A 22,189-nucleotide genomic window follows, 5' to 3' on the forward strand; every position below is an offset into this window, starting at 1 on the left:
CTATATTGGACTTTATTTACCACTTTTATATTATTTTTGGGACCAACCAATTAACCGGAGGCCCAGCCCAGAATTGCTGTTTTTTTGCCTATTTTAGTGTTTCAGAGAAATAGAATATCAAACGGAGTCCAAACGGAATAAAATCTTCGGGAACGTGATTTTCTCACCGAACGTGATCCAGGAGACTTGGACCCTGCTCCAAGGAACAAAAGAGGCGGTCACGAGGGTGGGGCGCCCCCCCTAGGGCGTGCCCCCTGCCTCGTGGGCCCCTTGTTGCTCCTCCCGCGTACTTCTTCCTCCTATATATACACACGTACCCCCAAACGATCAGAACAGGAGCCAAAAACCTAATTCCACCGCCGCAACTTTCTGTATCCATGAGATCCCATCTCGGGGCCTGTTCCGGAGCTCCGCCAGAAGAGGGCCGTCATCACGGAGGGCTTCTACATCACCATAGCCTCTCCGATGAAGTGTGAGTAGTTTACCTCAGACCTTCGGGTCCATAGTTAGTAGCTAGATGGCTTCTTCTCTCTCTTTGAATCTCAATACAAAGTTCTCCCCCTCTCTCGTGGAGATCTATTCGATGTAATCTTTTTTTGCGGTGTGTTTGTTGAGATTGATGAATTGTGGGTTTATGATCAAGTCTATCTATGAATAATATTTGAATCTTCTCTAAATTCTTTTATGTATGATTGGTTATCTTTCCAAGTCTCTTCGAATTATCTGTTTGGTTTGGGCAACTAGATTGGTAGTTCTTGCCATGGGAGAAGTGTTTAGCTTTGGGTTCGATCTTGCGGTGTCCTTTCCCAGTGACAGAAGGGGCAGCAAGGCACGTATTGCATCATTGCCATCGAGGATAACAAGATGGGGTTTATTTCATATTGCATGAATTTATCTCTCTACGTCATGTCATCTTGCTTAAGGCGTTACTCTATTTTTAACTTAATACTCTAGATGCATGCTGGATAGCGGTCGATGATTGGAGTAATAGTAGTAGATGCAGAATCGTTTCGGTCTACTTGTCACGGACGTGATGCCTATATACATGATCATGCCTAGATATTCTCATAATTATGCTCAATTCTATCAATTGCTCAACAGTAATTTGTTCACCCACCGTAGAATACTTATGCTCTTGAGAGAAGCCACTAGTGAAACCTATGGCCCCCGGGTCTATTGTCATCATATCAATCTCCATCACTTTAATATTGTTTTGCTATTTACTTTGCCTTTACTTTTTACTTTGCATCTTTATACCAAAAATACCAAAAATATTCTATCTATCAGATCTCACTCTCGTAAGTGGCCGTGAAGGGCTTGACAACCCCTAATTGCGTTGGTTGCGAGTAGCTATCATTTTGTGCAGGTACGAGGGACTTGAGCGTGGCCTCCTACTGGATTGATACCTTGGTTCTCAAAAACTGAGGGAAATACTTACGCTACTCTGCTGCATCATCCCTTCCTCTTCGGGGAAAACCAACGCAAGCTCAAGACGTAGCAAGAAGGATTTCTGGCGCCGTTGCCGAGGAGTCTGTGCAAAAGTCAATATACCAAGTACCCATCACAATCCCTATCTCTCGCATTACATTATTTGCCATTTGCCTCTCGTTTTCCTCTCCCCCCAATTCACCCTTGCCATTTTATTCGCCCTCTCTCTCTATCCTCCCTCTCTGTGTGCCTCTTTTGCCCGTATGCTCTTGTTTGCTCATGTGTTAGATTGCTTGTTTGTCGCGATGGCTCAAGATACTACTAAATTGTGTGACTTCACCAATACCAATAATAATGATTTCCTTAGCACTCCAATTGCTCCTCTTACCGATGCTGAATCTTGTGAAATTAATACTGCTTTGTTGAATCTTGTTATGAAAGATCAATTCGCCGACCTTCCTAGTGAAGATGCCACTACTCATCTGAATAGCTTCGTTGATTTATGTGATATGCAAAAGAAAAAAGATGTCAATAATGATGTCTCTAAATTGAAGCTATTTCCTTTTTCTCTTAGAGATCGTGCTAAAGCTTGGTTTTCATCTTTGCCTAAGAATAGTATTGATTCATGGAACAAGTGCAAAGATGCTTTTATCTCTAAGTATTTTCCTCCTGCTAAGATCATCTCTCTTAGAAACGATATTATGAACTTTAAACAACTTGATCATGAACATGTTGCACAATCTTGGGAGAGAATGAAACTAATGATACGTAATTGCCCTACTCATGGTTTGAATTTGTGGATGATTATACAGAATTTTTATGCCGGATTGAATTTTGCTTCTAGAAATCTTTTAGATTCGGCCGCGGGAGGCACTTTTATGGAAATCACTTTAGGATATTCTACTAAACTCCTAGATAATATTATGGTTAATTATTCTCAATGGAACACTGAAAGATCATCTAATAAAAAAGTACATGCGATAGAAGAAATTAATGTGTTGAGTGGAAAGATGGATGAACTTATGAAATTATTTGCTACTAAGAGTGTTTCTTCTGATCCTAATGATATGCCTTTGTCTACTTTGATTGAGAATAACAATGAATCTATGGATATGAATTTTGTTGTTAGGAATACTTTTGGTAACAACGCTTATAGAGGGAATTTTAATCCTAGGCCATATCCTAGTAATCCTTCTAATAATTATGGGAATTCCTACAATAACTCTTATGGAAATTATAATAAGATGCCCTCTGATTTTGAATCTAATATTAAATAATTTATTTCTTTGCAAAGAATTTTAATGCTATGATTGAAGAAAAATTGCTTAAGATTGATGATTTGGCTAGGAACGTTGATAGAATTCCTCTTGATGTTGATTCTTTAAAACTTAGATCTATTCCACCTAAGCATGATATCAATGAGTCTCTAAAAGCCATGAGAATTTCAATTGATGAGTGTAAAGAAAGAACCGCTAGGATGCGTGCTTCCAAAGATGCCTTTATTAAAGCGTGTTCTTCCAATTCCTATGAAAATCAAGATGAAGATCTAAAAGTTATTGATGTGTCTCCAATTAAATCTTTATTTTGCAATATGAATCTTGATGAAACTGAATATGATCTTCCTTTACCTAGAAGGCATTCTAAAAATTCGGAGTATTTAGATCTTAATGATGAAATTGACAAAAGTGGGATTGAAAGAAATAAAAATCTAGATATTGCTAAACCCACTATATTGGATTTCAAGGAATTTAATTTTGAAAGTTTCTCTTTAATTGATTGTATTTCCTTGTTGTAATCCGTGCTAAATTCTCCACATGCTTATAGTCGAAGTAAAGCCTTCACCGAACATATTGTTGATGCCTTGATGCAATCTTATGAAGAAAAACTTGAGTTGAAAGTTTCTATCCCTAGAAAACTCTATGATGAGTGGGAACCAACTATTAAAATTAAAATTAAATATTATGAGTTTTATGCTTTGTGTGATTTGGGTGCTAGTGTCTATACTATTCCCAAGACTTTGTGTGATTTACTAGATTTTCGTAATTTTGATGACTGCTCTCTAAATTGCATCTTGCGGATTCCACTATTAAGAAACCTATGGGAAGAATTAATGATGTTCTTATTGTTGCAAATAGGAATTATGTGCCCATAGATTTCATTGTTCTTGATATAGATTGCAATGCTTCTTGCCCTATTATTCTTGGTAGACCTTTCCTTAGAACGGTTGGTGCGATTATTGATATGAAGGAAGGGAATATTAGATTTCAATTTCCATTAAAAAAGGGCATGGAACACTTTCCAAGAAAGAAAATAAAATTACCATATGAAACTATCATGAGAGCCACTTATGGATTGCCTACCAAAGATGGCAATACCTGGATCTATCCTCGCTTGTTATGCCTAGCTAGGGGCGTTAAACGATAGCGCTTGTTGGGAGGCAACCCAATTTTATTTTTATTCCTTGATTTTTGCTCCTGTTTAGTAATAAATAAATTATCTAGCCTCTGTTTTGGTTGTGTTTTTTGTGTTTAATTAGTGTTTGTGCCAAGTAGAACCGTTGGGAAGACTTGGGGAAAGTCTTGTTGAACTTGCTGTAAAAAACAGAAACTTTAGCGCTCATGAGAACTGCTGCCATTTTTATTTGAAGAGTGATATTTAGTTAATTCTTTTTGAAGATGATTAATAGATAAATTACTCACGTACAGCAATTTATTTTAGAATTTTTGGGGCTTCAGATCTTGCTCTAGCTACAGATTACTACAGACTGTTCAGTTTTTGACAGATTCTGTTTTTCGTGTGTTGTTTGCTTATTTTGATGAATCTATGGCTAGTAAAATAGTTTATAACCCATAGAGAAGTTGGAATACAGTAGGTTTAACACCAATATAAATAAAGAATGAGTTCATTACAGGACCTTGAAGTGGTCTTTTGTTTTCTTTCGCTAACGGAGCTCACGAGTTTTCTATTTTGAGTTTTGTGTTGCGAAGTTTTCAAGTTTTGGGTAAGAATTTGATGGATTATGGAACAAGTAGTGGCAAGAGCCTAAGCTTTGGGATGCCCATGGCACCCCCAAGATAATCCAAGGACACCAAAAAGTCAAAGCTTGGGGATGCCCCGGAAGGCATCCCCTCTTTCGTCCACTTCCATCAGTAACTTTACTTGGAGCTATATTTTTATTCACCAACATGATATGTGTTTTGCTTGGAGCGTCTTGTATCATTTGTGTCTTTGTTTGTTAGTATGCCACAATCATCCTTGCTGTACACACCTTTTGAGAGAGCCATACATGAATTAAAATTTGATAGAATACTCTATGTGCTTCACTTATATCTTTTGAGCTAAGTAATTTTGCTCTATGTGCTTCACTTAGATCTTTTAGAGCATGGTGGTGGATTTGTTTTAAAGAAACTATTGATCTCTCATGCTTCACTTAAATTATTTTGAGAGTCTCTTAATATCATGGTAATTTTCTTAATAATAATATGCTTGGTATTCAAGATTTGTGAAACTTTCTTTTGAGTGTGTTGAATACTAAGAAAAGATTGAAGCATGATAATTGTTTTGAGATATGGAGGTGATAATATTAAAGTCATGCTAGTGGAGTAGTTGTGAATTTAAAGAATACTTGTGTTGAAGTTTGTGATTCCCGTAGCATGCACGTATGGTGAATCGTTATGTGATGAAGTCGGAGCATGATTTATTTATTGATTGTCTTCCTTATGAGTGGCGGTCAGGGACAAGCGATGGTCTTTTCCTACCAATCTATCCCCCTAGGAGCATGCGCGTAGTACTTTGCTTTGATAACTTCTAGATTTTTGCAACTAGTATATGAGTTCTTTATGACTAATGTTGAGTCCATGGATCATACGCACTCTCACCCTTCCACCTTTGCTAGCCTCTCTAATACCGCGCAACTTTCGCCGGTATCATACACCTACCATATACCTTCCTCAAAACAGCCACCATACCTACCTACTATGGCATTTCCATAGCCATTCCGAGATATATTTCCATGCAACTTTTCATCATCTAGTTCATCATGACACATCCATAATTGTCATATTGCTTAGCATGATCATGTAGTTGACATAGTATTTGTGGCAAACCCACCGTTCATAATTTTCATACTTGTCACTCTTGATTCATTGCATATCCCGGTACACCGTCGGAGGCATTCATATAAAGTCATACTTTGTTTTAGTATCGAGTTGTAATCATTGAGTTGTAAATAAATAGAAGTGTGATGATTATCATTTAATAGAGCATTGTCCCAAATAAAAAACTAAAAAAAATAAAAAAGAGAGAAAGGCCAAAGAAAAAAAAGAAGGCCCAAAAAAAGGGGCAATGATACTATCCTTTTCCACACTTGTGCTTCAAAGTAGCACCATGATATAGCGAGTCTTAGATATTGTGCTTCAAAGTAGCACCATGTTCTTCATATAGAGAATCTCATATGTTGTCACTTTCATATACTAGTGGGAATTTTACATTATAGAACTTGGCTTGTATATTCCAATGATGGTCTTCCTCAAATTGCCCCAGGTCTTCGTGAGCAAGCAAGTTGGATGCACACCCACTACTTTCTTTTGTTGAGCTTTCATACATTTATAGCTCTAGTGCATCCGTTGCATGGCAATCCCTACTCACTCACATTGATATCTATTGATGGGCATCTCCATAACCCATTGATATGCCTAGTTGATGTGAGACTATCTTCTCCTTTTTTGTCTTGTCCACAACCACCATTCTATTCCACCTATAGTGCTATGTCCATGGCTCACGCTCATGTATTGCGTGAAGATTGAAAAAGTTTTGAAAAAGTTAGAGTATGAAACAATTGCTTGGCTTGTCATCGGGGTTGTGCATGATTTAAATATTTTGTGTGGTGAAGATAGAGCATCGCTAGACTATATGATTTTGTAGGGATAACTTTCTTTGGCCATGTTGTTTTGAGAAGACATAATTGCTTTGTTAGTATGCTTGAAGTATTATTATTTTTATGTCAATATAAACTTTTGTCTTGAATCTTTCTAATCTGAATATTCATACCACAATTAAGAAGATTTGCATTGAAATTATACCAAGTAGCACTCCGCATCAAAAAATTTCTTTTTATCATTTACCTACTCGAGGACGAGCAGGAATTAAGCTTGGGAATACCTGATACGTCTCCAACGTATCTATAATTTTTTATTGCTCCATGCTATATTATCTACTGTTTTGGACTATATTGGGCTTTATTTTCCACTTTTATATTATTTTTTGGACTAACCTATTAATCGGAGGCCCAACCCAGAATTGCTGTTTTTTTGCCTATTTCAGTGTTTCGGAGAAATAGAATATCAAACGGAGTCCAAACAGAATAAAATCTTCGGGAACGTGATTTTCTCACCGAACGTGATCCAGGAGACTTGGACCCTGCTCCAAGGAACAAAAGAGGCGGTCACGAGGGTGGGGGCGCCCCCCTAGGGCGCGCCCCCTGCCTCGTGGGCCCCTCGTTGCTCCTCCGGTGTACTTATTCCTCCTATATATACACACGTACCCCCAAACGATCAGAACAGGAGCCAAAAACCTAATTCCACCGCCACAACTTTCTGTATCCATGAGATCCCATCTCGGGGCCTGTTCCGGAGCTCCGCCGGAAGAGGGTCGTCATCACGGAGGGCTTCTACATCACCATAGCCTCTCCGATGAAGTGTGAGTAGTTTACCTCGGACCTTCGGGTCCATAGTTAATAGCTAGATGGCTTCTTCTCTCTCTTTGAATCTCAATACAAAGTTCTCCCCCTCTCTCATGGAGATCTATTCGATGTAATCTTCTTTTTGCGGTGTGTTTGTTGAGATCGATGAATTGTGGGTTTATGATCAAGTCTATCTATGAATAATATTTGAATCTTCTCTGAATTCTTTTATGTATGATTGGTTATCTTTGCAAGTCTCTCCGAATTATCCGTTTTGTTTGGCCAACTAGATTGGTAGTTCTTGCCATGGGAGAAGTGTTTAGCTTTGGGTTCGATCTTGCGGTGTCCTTTCCCAGTGACAGAAGGGGCAACAAGGCACGTATTGCATCGTTGCCATCGAGGATAACAAGATGGGGTTTATTTCATATTGCATGAATTTATCTCTCTACATCATGTCATCTTGCTTAAGGCGTTACTCTGTTTTTAACTTAATACTCTAGATGCATGCTGGATAGCGGTGGATGAGTGGAGTAATAGTAGTAGATGCATAATCGTTTCGGTCTACTTGTCACGGACGTGATGCCTATATACATGATCATGCCTAGATATTCTCGTAATTATGCTCAATTCTGTCAATTGCTCAACAGTAATTTGGTCACCCACCGTAGAATACTTATGCTCTTGAGAGAAGCCACTAGTGAAACCTATGGCCCCCGGGTCTATTCTCATCATATCAATCTCCATCACTTTAATATTGTTTTGCTATTTACTTTGCCTTTACTTTTTGTAAGTGCATCTAGTGCCACCCCTAGTTGGTTTTGGAGTATTGACGACAAACCTAGTTGATGGACTAATGTGTTTGTGAGAATTGCAGGATAACACAGGTAGAAGTCCCTCACTGATTCGGTTTTACTACCAGAGATGACCCCTAAAATATATGAAGACATTGAAGCCAAAGGTGGTATATGAAGATATTCACATTGAAGACTATGACAAAAGAAGACACGTTGTGAAGCCTATGGAGCTCGAAGACTTAGATCCTTCGTAGTTCTTTTTCTTTTGTGTTGAGTCATAGGAACCACTGTACTGTTAAGTGGGGTCCAGGAGAACTAGTCAGAACAACTGAAGTGATGCCTAAATCAAGAACCTATGTCTTCGAGCGAAGACAATGAGAGCGAATCTTGTCCAGAGCCGGACAAGTCAGCTTTGCTTGTAGCCCAAGCAAAGTTGCCATGAGAGTTTGAAATCTGACCGTTGAGACACGTGTCAGTTCCTTAGTGACCCAGGGTCATTTCGGACAAATCAGGTCGGGTTGCCAAGTGGCTATAAATAGCCCACCCCCCCAAGCTTTTGTCGTTTGAGAGCAACCCACCTCGAAGCCTTTGAGAGAAAATTCCTAATGAGGAGAAAATCCCTAACCACCCAGAGCCAGAGTAAATTGGGCATCACTTAAGTCTTCTTGTCTGTGTGATCTGAAGACTTATTACACTTGAGGACTGTGAATCCTCCAGACGGTTAGGCGTCGCGTTCAGAGCATCCAAGAGACATTGTGGATTGCCAGTGAACGAAGTCTATGAAGGTTTGGGAGTCTACCTTGAAGACTTACCAGAGTGATTGGGCGAGGACTAAGTGACCTTAGCTCAAGGAGAATACGGTGAGGACTTGGTGTCCTGGACTGTGTGTTCAGGACTGGGTGTCCAGGACTGTGTGTCCTAAGGTTTAAATACCTAGCCGCTCCAACCAGACGTACAGTTGTCACAGCAACTGGAACTGGTCCAACATATCATTGTCTTCAATGAGTCACTGGTTTCATCTTCACTTCCTTTTCTTACTGTTACACATTGTGAAGCCATTGCATGCTTGCTTTATCTTTTGTCTTCACAACGTGAATGTATGATCTATTTGGCTTCATAACTTCTTCCTACCTGATCCTTATTACACTGCAGTTGTTTGTCAGTGTGCTTTCACTTTATTGAATACATGACCATGGCTGGCCTAGTGTAATCTAACTTCCGCTGCATAGTAAAAGGCATAATCTTTGCTGTTTGTCTTCATAACTCTCACGTTTTGAAGACTTTCGTAAAAATCGCCTATTCACCCCCCCCTCTAGTCGATATAACGCACTTTCAATTGGTATCAGAGCAAGGTGCTCCCTTGTTTTGTGTGATTCGATTTAACCACCTGGAGTTTTAGCTATGTCGACTGCAGGGATAATCAAAGTCTCCGCTGTGTGCCCCGTCTTCGATGGAACTGAATATCCCTACTGGAAGAATAAGACGCGCATGCATCTTGAAGCCATTGACGTTGACCTATGGTATGTCGTCGAGAACGGCGTTCCCAAGGCTGGAGAAGGTGTCACTGCTGCTGATGTCAAGAAGTTCACTCAACTGGACTCTACTGCCAAAAATATCATCTGTTGCCATCTGACAAAAGGACAATATGGCCGTGTGAGTGCCTTGAAGACATCCAAGCTGGTCTGGGACTGGCTCTCCAAGGTCAATGAAGGCATCTCAATCCAGAGAGATCAAAGAATCAGTGTCCTTCGCAACCTCTTCAACCGCTTCAAGCGAAATGACAATGAGAATGTCCAGCACACATTTGATCGGCTCACTGACATCACAAATGAGCTTCAAGCCCTCGGCGCCACTGAGATCACCAAACATGAAATCGTCAAGACGCTGCTGAGATCACTTGATAGTTCGTTTGACATCCTAGCCCTGATGATTCAAGAACGTCCTGATTTCAAGACACTTGATCCATCTGACATACTTGAGAGGCTCAACACACATGAGTTTCAGCTTTCTGAGAAAAGAGATATCTACGGTCCAAACTATGGGCGAACTCGTGCCTTGAAGGCAAAAGCTGTTTCCTCATCTGAAGAAGAATCTGACAGCAGTTCTGATGATCCTGAAGACATTGGAAGGGAACTTGCAATGCTAGTGAAGAAGTTCCAAAAATTCACCAAGAAGAAAGGCTTCAGAAAATCTTCACGATCAAGCTCAAGGAATGATGAAGCTTCTGCTCATGACTACAAGAAGAAAACATGTCACAAGTGCAAGAAAACTGGACACTTCATCTCTGAGTGTCCACAGTGGGACAATGAGAACAGAAGGAAGAAGAAGAGCAAGGAATATGATTCTGACGACAAGAAGAAGAAGAAGAAATACTCAAAGTCTTCTTCCAAGTCTTCCTCAAAGTCTTCATCACACAAGAAGAGCTCATCTGGCAAAGCACATGCGTTTGTTGGCAAGGAAATGGATTCAGAGGATGAGTCTGCTTCTGAGGAGGTGGAGGTGGAGTCTGAGGAGGAGTCTGATTCTGGTATTGCGAGTCTGGCTACAGCATACGTTGCCAAGTCCATCTTCAACACTGAAGACAATGACTTCATCACCGACACCGATGCAAATGACAAGAACGACTCCTCTCCTACCTACTGTTTCATGGCACGCGGTGCCAAGGTAAACACACGCACTACTCGCTATCAAACATCTAGTGACGATGACTCTGACTGTGATTCAAAACCCAGCTACAAAACACTTGCTAAAATTGCAACTGAAAAATAGAAAGCTATGGAACATATTCAAAAACTGTTAGACAGAAGCGATGATCTGTTGGGTGCTGAAATGAATCGATCTGAATCCTTAATTGAAGACATAAAAAATCTTCACGTTAAGTATCAGGAACTTGAGGATCGTCTTGATACTCTCTCAACAACTCATGAAAAGCTTTCCTATGATTATCTTCAAAGGAAGCAAGAACTTGAGAAATTGAGAGCGGCTCATGAAGATCTTCAAAAGGAAAACGAGTCACTTCGCGCCGAACAGATCAGTCCCACTGAGGAAGGATTTGAACCACCATGTCTTAAATGCATTGAGCGTGATAATGCTACTTCTGTTGCTGAATGTTCAACTGCTACTGCTGTTGCAATATCTTCAACTGTTGATGTGGTAACTAACCCCTCTGCTGAGGATACCACTGCTATTGCTGATGAGAATGCTAGGTTGAAGACATTGCTTGAAACAGGGATGTACAAAAGTCTTAAAGGACATCAGACATTATGTGATGTCCTCAAGAAGCAGATTCTGAACCGAAACCCTAGGAAAGAGGGTGTTGGGTTCGTAAGGAAAATAAATGTAGATGGCTCTTACTGGAAACCTGAGCAGTAGCCCAAAACCACATGGGTTGCTACAAAGGAAACTTCAGCAGATCCATCCAATTTATCTGGCTTCACATGTGCTAACCCCATTATTATTGATGAATCCTTTGATGCAAACTATAAACTGTTTAAGAATTAGAATGGTGAAGTGCTTGCCAGGTACATTGGTACTAACTGCAGGAATGGACCGCCTATGAAGAAGATCTGGGTTCCGAAAAAGTGTCTGGAAAATCTTCCTGTGAATGTCTTCATGACACCTCACTTGAAGAAGACAAACCTCAGACCAAAGGCTTCATACGGTCCAAAGGCTTCATACAATCAGAGGACTCACCTGAGTCACACTAACGCAAATGTTTTGCAGGGAAACCATACTCAGGCATATGGATATGAGAGCGGTCCATCGAACCGTCATGTTCATATGACCAAAAATTATTCTGCTTATTCCTATGAGTATTATTGTCCACCTGCAAGACTGTTTGCTAAGGCTTCAAAGCCAAAATTCTCAGATGCTGCACTTAGACTTATTGCTTATAAGCCACCCTTGAAGATGTGGGTGGTTAAGAAAGCTTAACTCTCTTTTGCAGGGAAAGGTCTCCAGCAGAAAAACAAAATCTTTTGATGCTATTGCTGGGGACCTTAAAAATCTTGTAGGGCGCAAGATAAAATGCCCGAATGGCATCATTATGTACTTCATTCCTGAATCGCATGCTACTCTCCCTATTAGTCCTAATATGGATCTAAGTTTTCATAACCCACTGGTTCGTCAAATGTTTTTGCTTCACAATTCTCTTCGTGAAGCCTATCCCCCTAACTGCACTGTAGGGTATGACACCAGCGTCTTCAAAGTCTTCAGAATGGATTATTGACAGTGGGTGTACAAATCACATGACTGGCAAAAGAAGCCTTCTTATGGACTCAACATTACGTCCATCCGACAAGAGCCACATCACATTTGCTGACACTGGTAAAAGTAAGGTATTGGGTCTAGGTAGAGTTGCAATCTCAAATGATCAACACATGGATAAAGTCATGCTTGTTGAATCCCTTGGCTTCAACTTAATGTCTGTCTCAATGCTTTACGATTTGAATATGATCGTAATGTTTGGAAAATATCGTTGCCTGGTACTAATGGAATCTGACAAGTCTCTAGTGTTTGAAGGGTATCAGAAAGGTGATTTGTATGTGGTAGATTTCTCAGCAGGGCCACAACTTGCAGTATGTCTTCTTGCAAAAGCTTCAGAATGCTGGCTTTGGCATCAGAGGCTTGGGCATGCTGGCATGAGGAACCTCCACACCCTTGCGAAGAAGAAGCATGTCATAGGCATCGAGGGAGTCAAGTTCAAGAAAGATCACTTATGCGGTGCCTGTGAAGCAGGGAAGATGATAAGGGCAAACCATCCTTCGAAGACAATCATGACTACTACTCAACCCTTCGAACTGCTCCACATGGATCTTTTCGGTCCCACTCACTACTCAACCTTTGCTACTACTGCTTGCCTTTATGGCTTCGTCATTGTTGATGATTACTCTAGATATACTTGGGTGCACATAATCCTTTACAAGATTGAAGTGCAGGATGTCTTCAGACGCTTCGCCAATCGAGTAATGAACAATTTTGGCGCCAAGATAAAGCACATCAGAAGTGACAATGGCACTGAATTCAAGAACACTGGCCTTGATACATATCTTGATACCTTGGGCATCACACATGAATTCTCAGCTCCGTACACGCCACAGCAGAATGGCGTCGTCGAACGCAAGAACAGAACACTCATTGAGATGGCCAGAACAATGCTAGATGAATACAAGACTCCAAGAAAATTCTGGACAGAAGCCATTGACACTGCATGCCATACAATCAATCGTGTTTATCTTCACAAGCTTCTGAACAAGACATCTTATGAACTCCTAACTGGCAAGAAGCCAAATGTCAGTTACTTCAGAGTATTTGGCGCAAGGTGCTAGATCAAGGACCCACACCACACCTCAAAGTTTACACCAAAAGCACATGAGGGCTTTATGGTAGGATAAGGAAAGGATTCACACTCCTACAGAGTCTTCAATCTCTTCCATTACAAAGTGGTTGAAACAGTGGATGTGCGGTTTGATGAGACAAATGGTTCACAAAGAGAGCAACTGCCAAATGTGCTAGATGAAGTTCCAGCTAGTGAATCAATCAAGCTTATGGGAACTGGAGAGATTATACCTTCTGAAGCTCATCCTGAAGAAGAACTTATCATCTCAGCACCTGATCAACATGAAGACAATGCTCAGCCTGAAGACATTCCTCCCAACAACAACGCAGATCAGCAAGAGCAAAGTCTTCACCCTGTACATCCTCGTGTTGCTAATGAAGTGCAGATTGACAGAATAATTGACAGCATCAGTGCACCTGGTCCACTCACTCGTTCAAGGGCAACTCAGCTAGCAAATTTCTGTGGGAACTTCGCATTTGTATCAATATCAGAACCCAAGAAAGTTGAAGAAGCCTTCATGGAACCTGAATGGATTCAAGCTATGCAAGAAGAGCTTCAACAGTTTGAGCTGAATAATGTATGGGAACTGGTTAAGCGTCCTGATCCATGGAAGCACAACATAATAGGCACCAAATGGATATACCGCAACAAGCAAGATGAGCATGGTCAAGTTGTCAGAAACAAAGCTCGTCTCGTTGCTCAAGGATATACTCAAGTGGAGGGCATTGACTTCGATGAAACATTTGCTCCCGTGGCAAGGCTTGAAGCTATACGCATACTGCTGGCCTATGCAAATCATCATAACATACTTCTATATCAAATGGATGTGAAAAGTGCCTTTCTCAATGGCAAGATTGAAGAAGAAGTGTATGTTGCACAGCCACCTGGCTTTGAAAATCCAAAACATCCTGACATGGTATACAAGCTCAACAAGGCACTGTATGGCCTCAAACAAGCTCCTAGGGCCTGGTATGACACACTCAAATACTTCCTGAAGAGCAAAGGCTTCATACCTGGTTCCCCGGATCCCACTCTTTTCACGAAGACATATGATGGTGAACTGTTTGTGTGCCAAATATATGTGGATGACATTATCTTCGGCTGCACCAATCAGAAGTACAGTGAAGAGTTTGGATATATGATGCAAGAGCAATATCAGATGTCCATGATGGGGGAACTGAAGTTCTTCCTTGGTCTTCAAATACGACAACAACGCAATGGCATATTCATATCTCAAGAGAAGTATCTCAAAGATTGCCTGAAGAAGTTCGGTATGCAAGACTGCAAAGGCTTCACAACACCAATGCCAGCCAAACATCATCTAGGTCCTGACGACAATGGTAAAGAGTTTGATCAAAAGGTATACCGTTCCATGATTGGTTCTTTGCTTTATTTATGTGCATCTAGGCCAGATATTATGCTTAGTGTTTGCATGTGTGCTCGATTTCAAGCGGCACCAAAGGAGTCGCATCACTTAGCTGTGAAGCGAATTCTTCGATATTTGGCTCACACCCCAACTCTAGGATTATGGTATCCCAAGGGCTTAGAGTTTGATTTGGTTGGATTTTCGGATGCTGATTATGCTGGTGACAAAGTTGGTCGCAAGTCTACATCAGGCACATGTCATTTTCTGGGATGATCACTTGTATGTTGGTCTTCAAAGAAGCAGAAATGTGTATCTCTCTCCACTGCTGAATCTGAATACATTGCTGCTGGATCTTGCTGTGCTCAGCTTCTGTGGATGAAGCAAACACTCAAGGACTATGGCATTCATCTGAAGAAAGTGCCACTTTACTGCGACAACGAAAGTGCCATCAAGATTGCCAACAACCCAGTTCAGCACTCGAAGACAAAGCACATTGAAATTCGTCATCACTTTCTCAGAGATCATGTTGTGAAGGAAGACATTGACATCATACACGTCAACACTCAAGAGCAATTGGCAGATATCTTCACCAAGCCCTTGGATGAGAAGAGATTTTGCAAGTTACGGTGTGAGCTAAATATCTTGGAATTCTCAAATGTCCTGTGATCAGGCACACATCCTAACACTTATGCATATTGATGACTTAGATGTGCAACACACAAAGTAAAGTATATCTTCATTCAATGAAGACATACATTCTAAGTGTGAATACATTAATGTGGAATTTGACTTCGGACCGCCACGATAATTGTGCACCGTGTCTGGGTCTAATACTTCCTATACGGTGGGTAACGCCACCACCAAACGTTCTATTTTGAAGTGTTTCACTCATGGCGTTACCTTGCAATATCTTCACATTTGGTTGTCTTCACATTTGGTTTGGCTTCGAACATGTCTTCATGATTATCTTCACTATGTTGCTTGTATATATATATATATATATATATATATATATATATATATATATATATATATATATATATATATATATATATATATATATATATATATATATGCTAGTGTTCTGTCCTCTACAACATTCACTTATAGCTATGTCTTCGTGTTGAATCTTTTGAACTAAGTGAATGTGATCGGACCCCAAACTTCTCTATGCTTTCTATCTCAAACTCTATCTCTCTAAGTCATATGCATTCTATTGAAACTGTCGAATGTCTTCACTGCGTCCTTGTCAGCAGAAGATAAAGAGACAACCATAAAGTCCGTTTTCAATGCTCATTCCTCCACATAAAATCCGGAGAAGTAGGAATGACCGCCCGACAATCCAGGCGTGTGTGGGATGTGGAACTGCCCCCAAAATACTGCATGATGGCCACGTACTACTCAAATGCGAATCGCCAGGGGCACCTGAGTAATAGCGCAGTGCCTCCCCTGCGCCTATAAGTTCACACTTACCGCGGTCATTATCTCCTTCTTCCACCCTCACACGAACCCTAGCGCCACCGCTAGCTCTCGACGACGCCGGCGACGAAGCGCTTCGCTGCCGCAACCTCTCCGACGCCGTCTTCACGCCGACTGCGAACATCATCCTCTCCGCCGTCACCGTAGGTGTCTTCCGTCGCCAAGTTAGGGCACGGAGGACTGAACTGCTCGGCATCATCTCCCACTTCCGTCTAGCAGTTCCAAGTGTGGTAAATAAAACTTCTTTTTACAGCCTCTTTTGATCTCATGGTTCTGTCACTTTCTACCATAAGAAGTTTCTCTTCACATAAGATAGATCTCTCAATCTGCATCTCAAAACATGCCTAGTATATTCACTTGTGCTTCATGAAGTAGTTAGATTCCTCACTTGTATTGATCTGTTGGTTCGTACAAATCTAGAACCAACTTCTTGTCTATGAGTGAATGTCTTCGCACGATGAGATCAATGTCTTCTAAGCTGATTAATCTTCAAAAACTTCTGAGAATGCATATGACCTCTTCCCCTTCCCTCGCACCTTAATGCTGTCACAGGTACATGTCCGTGGGAGAATCCTTCGGTTCTCATAGTCTGCATTCATTTGCAGAATTCCTACAGCATCACATAAACTCTCCTAAAGCCAGTTCCTTTTGGTCCAGAAAAAGAAAGCCTTTGAAGCCTTTGAAAGTTTTGAAGCCTTTCAAGTTAAAGTTTATGGCTTCAGAAGCAGCAGCAAGGAAGGGGGGCAGACAGAGACGTGAAGGAACTTCCAAAGATCTGCCTGAAGACTTGGCAGAAATGTATAAAACAGATCCTGAAGAGAACTATGGGCAGCGCAAGACTCAAATCCAATGGATTCGACGCTATTGGGCAGAACAATGGTTCAAATACCGCTTCGTCACTGAGGAGTATGCTGAGAAAAGTGCCATCAAGAGACCATGGGGGGACATCCGTTTCAAGAATCTCATGCCCAGGACCAGAGATGAAGCCATTACTCAAGGCTTCTACCCATGCATGGTCCGAGGACCACAGCCTGATGATGCACATCCGTCGTCACTACTCTGGTGTCGTGACGACAATTTGTTCAAGCGCAACTTCCAGTTTGCTCAACAATCAACGAAGCTAAACAAGAAGAAATTTGGGTTAGACTTCAACCCTGGTCCCTCCGCACCAAGGGCAGATGGCACACGCGACGCCGAACCCAATGTCATCGGTCCGTTTGCCAATCTTGAGGGCCTGATCACCCACATCTTAGTCCAAGGGACTGCCGTAAATGACCCTCCAGCTGACTCTGAGTCTGATGAAGCTCCTATTGTGCCGAAGCCAAAGCAGACAAAGAAACCAAAAGCTTCAAAGCCGGCCCCTGCCTCAAAAATCTCAAGGGCGAAGCCATTGAAAACTGCACCTCCTGAAGTCAGTGTGCAGTCTGAAGATGTATCCCGCATCTCCAAGCCCCAAAAAGAAAAGGAGCCCCAGCAACAAACCGGCAAAGAGCTCACTGCTGCTGCCATTCTGCGCAGCGAAGCCATTGATCTATCTAGCGATGAAGATCTTGGAGATGACGCTCTAGAGCAGCTTATCAAAAGCAAAGAAGAAGCTGAAATCTTCAACAATTTGCCTCTCTTTGATGTCGCCATCATCCACAACTTCATCGATGAATGGTTTGCCTCACCAGACATCAGCTTCGAAGATCTGCAGCTGCCTGTCGGTCTCAGTCGCCTTCCAAGGCGCAATTGCTTCAGAACTTGCCATTGCTCAGCGCATAGTTGAGCTGAAGCAGAAAATTGATCATGAAAAGGCTCAGTTCAAGAAGCACATGGCCAGGCTCAGCGTGCAGGAAGTGAAGAGCTTCAAAACCATGTTGCATGAGCTCAAGGAAAATTTCCTGAAGAAGCATGTTGAAGCTCAGGGCTCGCGTGAGCGGATGAAGTCTCTGGCAGAACGATGTGTGCAGGCCTACAATGAGGCCGAGAAGCGCAAGGCACTTGGGCATCCTAGCATCGACCCCAAGATGGCCGCGAAGAAGAAGAAGCAGCCTGCTGTGAATGAACCAGAGGCACCAAGACAAGAAGCTATTCCGATTGTCTTCCCAACCGCCACGACTGGCTTGAAGCCAAAGAGCCGGTCAACCGCTTCAGAGCTTAAGAAGACACGGAATGCAGAGGCTAAAGCTAGGAAGAGGAAACACTCTGAAGCCTCTCCTTTTGACCCCACCAAGAAGAAGCGCAAGATCAAGAAAGCTCGGGCTGCTCCCACAGAGCCCTTGATGGTTGAACCCCTCTCTGTCATTCACCCCAATGCAGAACATCAGCTGACAGTTCATGAGCCTGCTCCCACAGAGGCTCCTGAAGCTGAAGATATTCCAGCAGCCGACACCACAGCTGCTGAAGACATTGGTCGCCAGGACAATGTGCAAGATGATGCAGCCCTTCCTCAGCTTGAAACAAGCAAACTCATCAGCATTGGTCGTCCTCTGACGCCAATGGCACAAGATGCGTCATGGGCGGATCGCCCTCAGGAGGAAGAAGACCTTGAGGCCCAGCCCACTCCAACCCCACAAGCGTTCGTCTGCGTTCCATAGGCTTCGCAAAGGTCCACGGCCTCAAGTCCATTCTGCAGAAATTCTGGCTGCATCAGCCGAAGACAATGAAGAAGCACCACCAGAACCCACTCCCCTGCTCCATCAAGATGTAGTTCTCCAGGAGAACATGCCTGAGGTTGTCCCTCCAACTACACAAGCGGAGGAAGAAAATGTTGCGGCTGCCACCACAAACACTGAAGCCAATGTGGAGCCCGCCCCACCAAATGCTTCAGCCGACAGCGAAGCTACCGAGCCAGACACTTCTGTTCCTGAGTCTGCTGCAGGTCCTCAATTCGATTATCATATTGAGCACAGGCCTCATGTTCAGAAGCCAGTCCCAAGGCTGCCAAGGTTCCCAGGTCCTGCATCAGCACCTGGTTCCTTTGACATCAACAGCTTCAAGGTAGACAATACATTTTTCAATAGCTCCAAGAACCCCTATTCAAGGGAAAGGATTGTATCAGATAGGTTCTGGAGCTATTCTCAGCGCAGCTATTATTCATGCATCCTATACAACCAAGGTCGCATCTTCCCGCACAAGCGCCTTGAGGTTGAAGCCATTGCTGGTCTGCCCTGCTTAGAGGAAGCACTGGATTGCTTCAGGCAAGTGGGTCTGCTGCCGTTTGTGACTGATGAAGAGCACTGGAATGAAGAGCTTCTGCTTCAGTTCTATGCCACCCTCCACATTAAAGGATACAACAGAGATCCGAAGACTTGGGTACTGGAGTGGATGACCGGAAATGTCCATCATGAAGCCAATGCATTTGATATCATTGAGCTCACCGGCCTGCCCACTCCTGGCGAATACTATGAGGAAGACTGTCAACTACATGCTAAAGCTATTGAGAGCATATTCCAGAGGCCTGAACCAAATATGAGTCAGATGCTCTCAATGATGAAGCCATTGCCCCACGATGCTCCTTATCCAACAGAGTTCTTCGTTGAAGACTTTGAGTTCCTGCCCAGAACCATATATCACATCATCCGGCGGACTCTCTAGCCTATTAAAGGGCACTCTCCAAATGCCAAGGTTGAAGGTGCTATGAAGACTATGATATTCTGTATCCTTCATGGAAAATGGTTCAACGCACAGGATTTCTTCATACGCCAACTTGCAGCGTCAGGCTCCGATTTATTTGGTTTGAAGTTCTATGCTCCTTGGGTGATGAGGCTGATCAAACTACACTCTGCGATCTCGTATCAGCCCTCAGCCCGAAACCATCGGATCTTCTTGCCAGATGTGGATGCCTCTGCTGAAGCTATATATCCAGAGCCTGCCAAGCAACTGATAAGTCTTCAGAATGCAGAACACCAGAGCTTCACGCAGAATGTTGAAGGTGTTGAAGCCATATCCAGGGTATATCCGTTGGCTGGCACTACACGTGCACCAGCATCTACTGAAGCCACAGACAGCACAAATGCTCCAAGACCCAAGAAGCGTGCTCGTTTCCTCAATGATCGAGAGCTTCTTGTGGCCCTTCACCAAAAGCAAGATAGGCATCACGACTGGCTAAAGCGTCAGATGAAGAGCCTCTTGGTGATGTTAATCGTCTTCGAAACCTAGCCACCAAGAATGCTTTCGTTACACATGAAACGTGCCGTCGTACATGGAAAGGGCTCTCAATGATATGTACTGAAGCTGAACTTGAAGAGGATGGCTTCACAGAATGTTTCAAGTTTGACACGACACCTCTTAGAAGGGCTGTGATGCGCAACACACCATCACTTGAAGACTCTGAGTTTTCTTCATCTGCTGCCACAGTCACTGCCAGAATCATCAATGAAGAAGACGATGCTACATCACCGCCACCTGCTTCAGCACCTCCAAGCTCTGCACCGCCAAACAACTCCACCGACCCTGCTGCGCCTGGGCACGCGTAAAAAACTCTATGTCTTCAAACCTTTTTGGTCATTACTGACAAAAGGGGGAGAAGCATATGATGTTTATAGTCTTCAAGCGGGTCAATATGGGCGGGTGCCTTATGTTTTGTTACATTTTGCTTCGTGTTTACAACTCTTCGTGTTTACATTTTGCTTCATTTGGTTCTTTGAGTTGTAAACACTAAAACTCGATGGTCGTCTGCTACTTGTTTGCCACTCTGTTTGCGAAGATAAATTCCGCATATGCGACGATAAATTCCGCACTTATCTCATTCTGCAGACACCCATTTTCCATTATGCATGTCATTATCTTCATATACTTTCACATGCATAGTGGATTGTCATCATAAGCTGAAGTGGATCTCCACAAGTACAACCTGCCATGTGCATTTGCATTCCAAAAGCAAATTAACTTATATGCACATCTTCAGGGGGAGCCCTTGCAACTTATGAAGACAATTCCTTTACAATTTCACAGACTATATTCCCCGTTGAAAACTTCAACTAGTTTGTCATCAATCACCAAAAAGGGGGAGATTGTAAGTGCATCTAGTGCCACCCCTAGTTGGTTTTGGAGTATTGACGACAAACCTAGTTGAGGGACTAATGTGTTTGTGAGAATTGCAGGATAACACAGGTAGAAGTCCCTCACTGATTCGGTTTTACTACCAGAGATGACCCCTAAAATGTATGAAGACATTGAAGCCAAAGGTGGTATATGAAGATATTCACATTGAAGACTATGACAAAAGAAGACACGTTGTGAAGCCTATGGAGTTTGAAGACTTAGATCCTTCGTAGTTCTTTTTCTTTTGTGTTGAGTCATAGGTACCACCGTACTGTTAAGTGGGGTCCAGGAGAACTAGTCAGAACGACTGAAGTGATGCCTAAATCAAAAACCTATGTCTTCGAGCAAAGACAATGAGAGCGAATCTTGTCCAGAGCCGGACAAGTCAGCTTTGCTTGTAGCCCAAGCAAAGTTGCCATGAGAGTTTGAAATCTGACCGTTGAGACACGTGTCAGTTCCTTAGTGACCCAGGGTCATTTTGGACAAATCAGGTCGGGTTGCCAAGTGGCTATAAATAGCCCACCCCCACAACCATAAACGGTTGGCTGCTCAGATTTCAGTGCACGACTTTTGTCGTTTGAGAGCAACCCACCTCGAAGCCTTTGAGAGAAAATTCCTAGTGAGGAGAAAACCCCTAACCACCCAGAGCCAGAGTAAATTGGGCATCACTTAAGTCTTCTTGTCTGTGTGATCTGAAGACTTATTACACTTGAGGACTGTGAATCCTCCATATGGTTAGCCGTCGCGTTCAGAGCATCCAAGAGACATTGTGGATTGCCAGTGAACGAAGTCTGTGAAGGTTTGGGAGTCTACCTTGAAGACTTACCAGAGTGATTGGGCGAGGACTAAGTGACCTTAGCTCAAGGAGAATACGGTGAGGACTTGGTGTCCTGGACTGTGTGTTCAGGACTGGGTGTCCGGCACTGTGTGTCCTAAGGTTTAAATACCTAGCCGCTCCAACCGGACGTACAGTTGTCACAGCAACTAGAACTGGTCCAACATATCATTGTCTTCAACGAGTCACTAGTTTCATCTTCACTTCCTTTTCTTACTGTTACACATTGTGAAGCCATTGC

Source organism: Triticum dicoccoides, chromosome 5A (assembly GCF_002162155.2).
Source record: "Triticum dicoccoides isolate Atlit2015 ecotype Zavitan chromosome 5A, WEW_v2.0, whole genome shotgun sequence".
NCBI lineage: Eukaryota > Viridiplantae > Streptophyta > Magnoliopsida > Poales > Poaceae > Triticum > Triticum dicoccoides.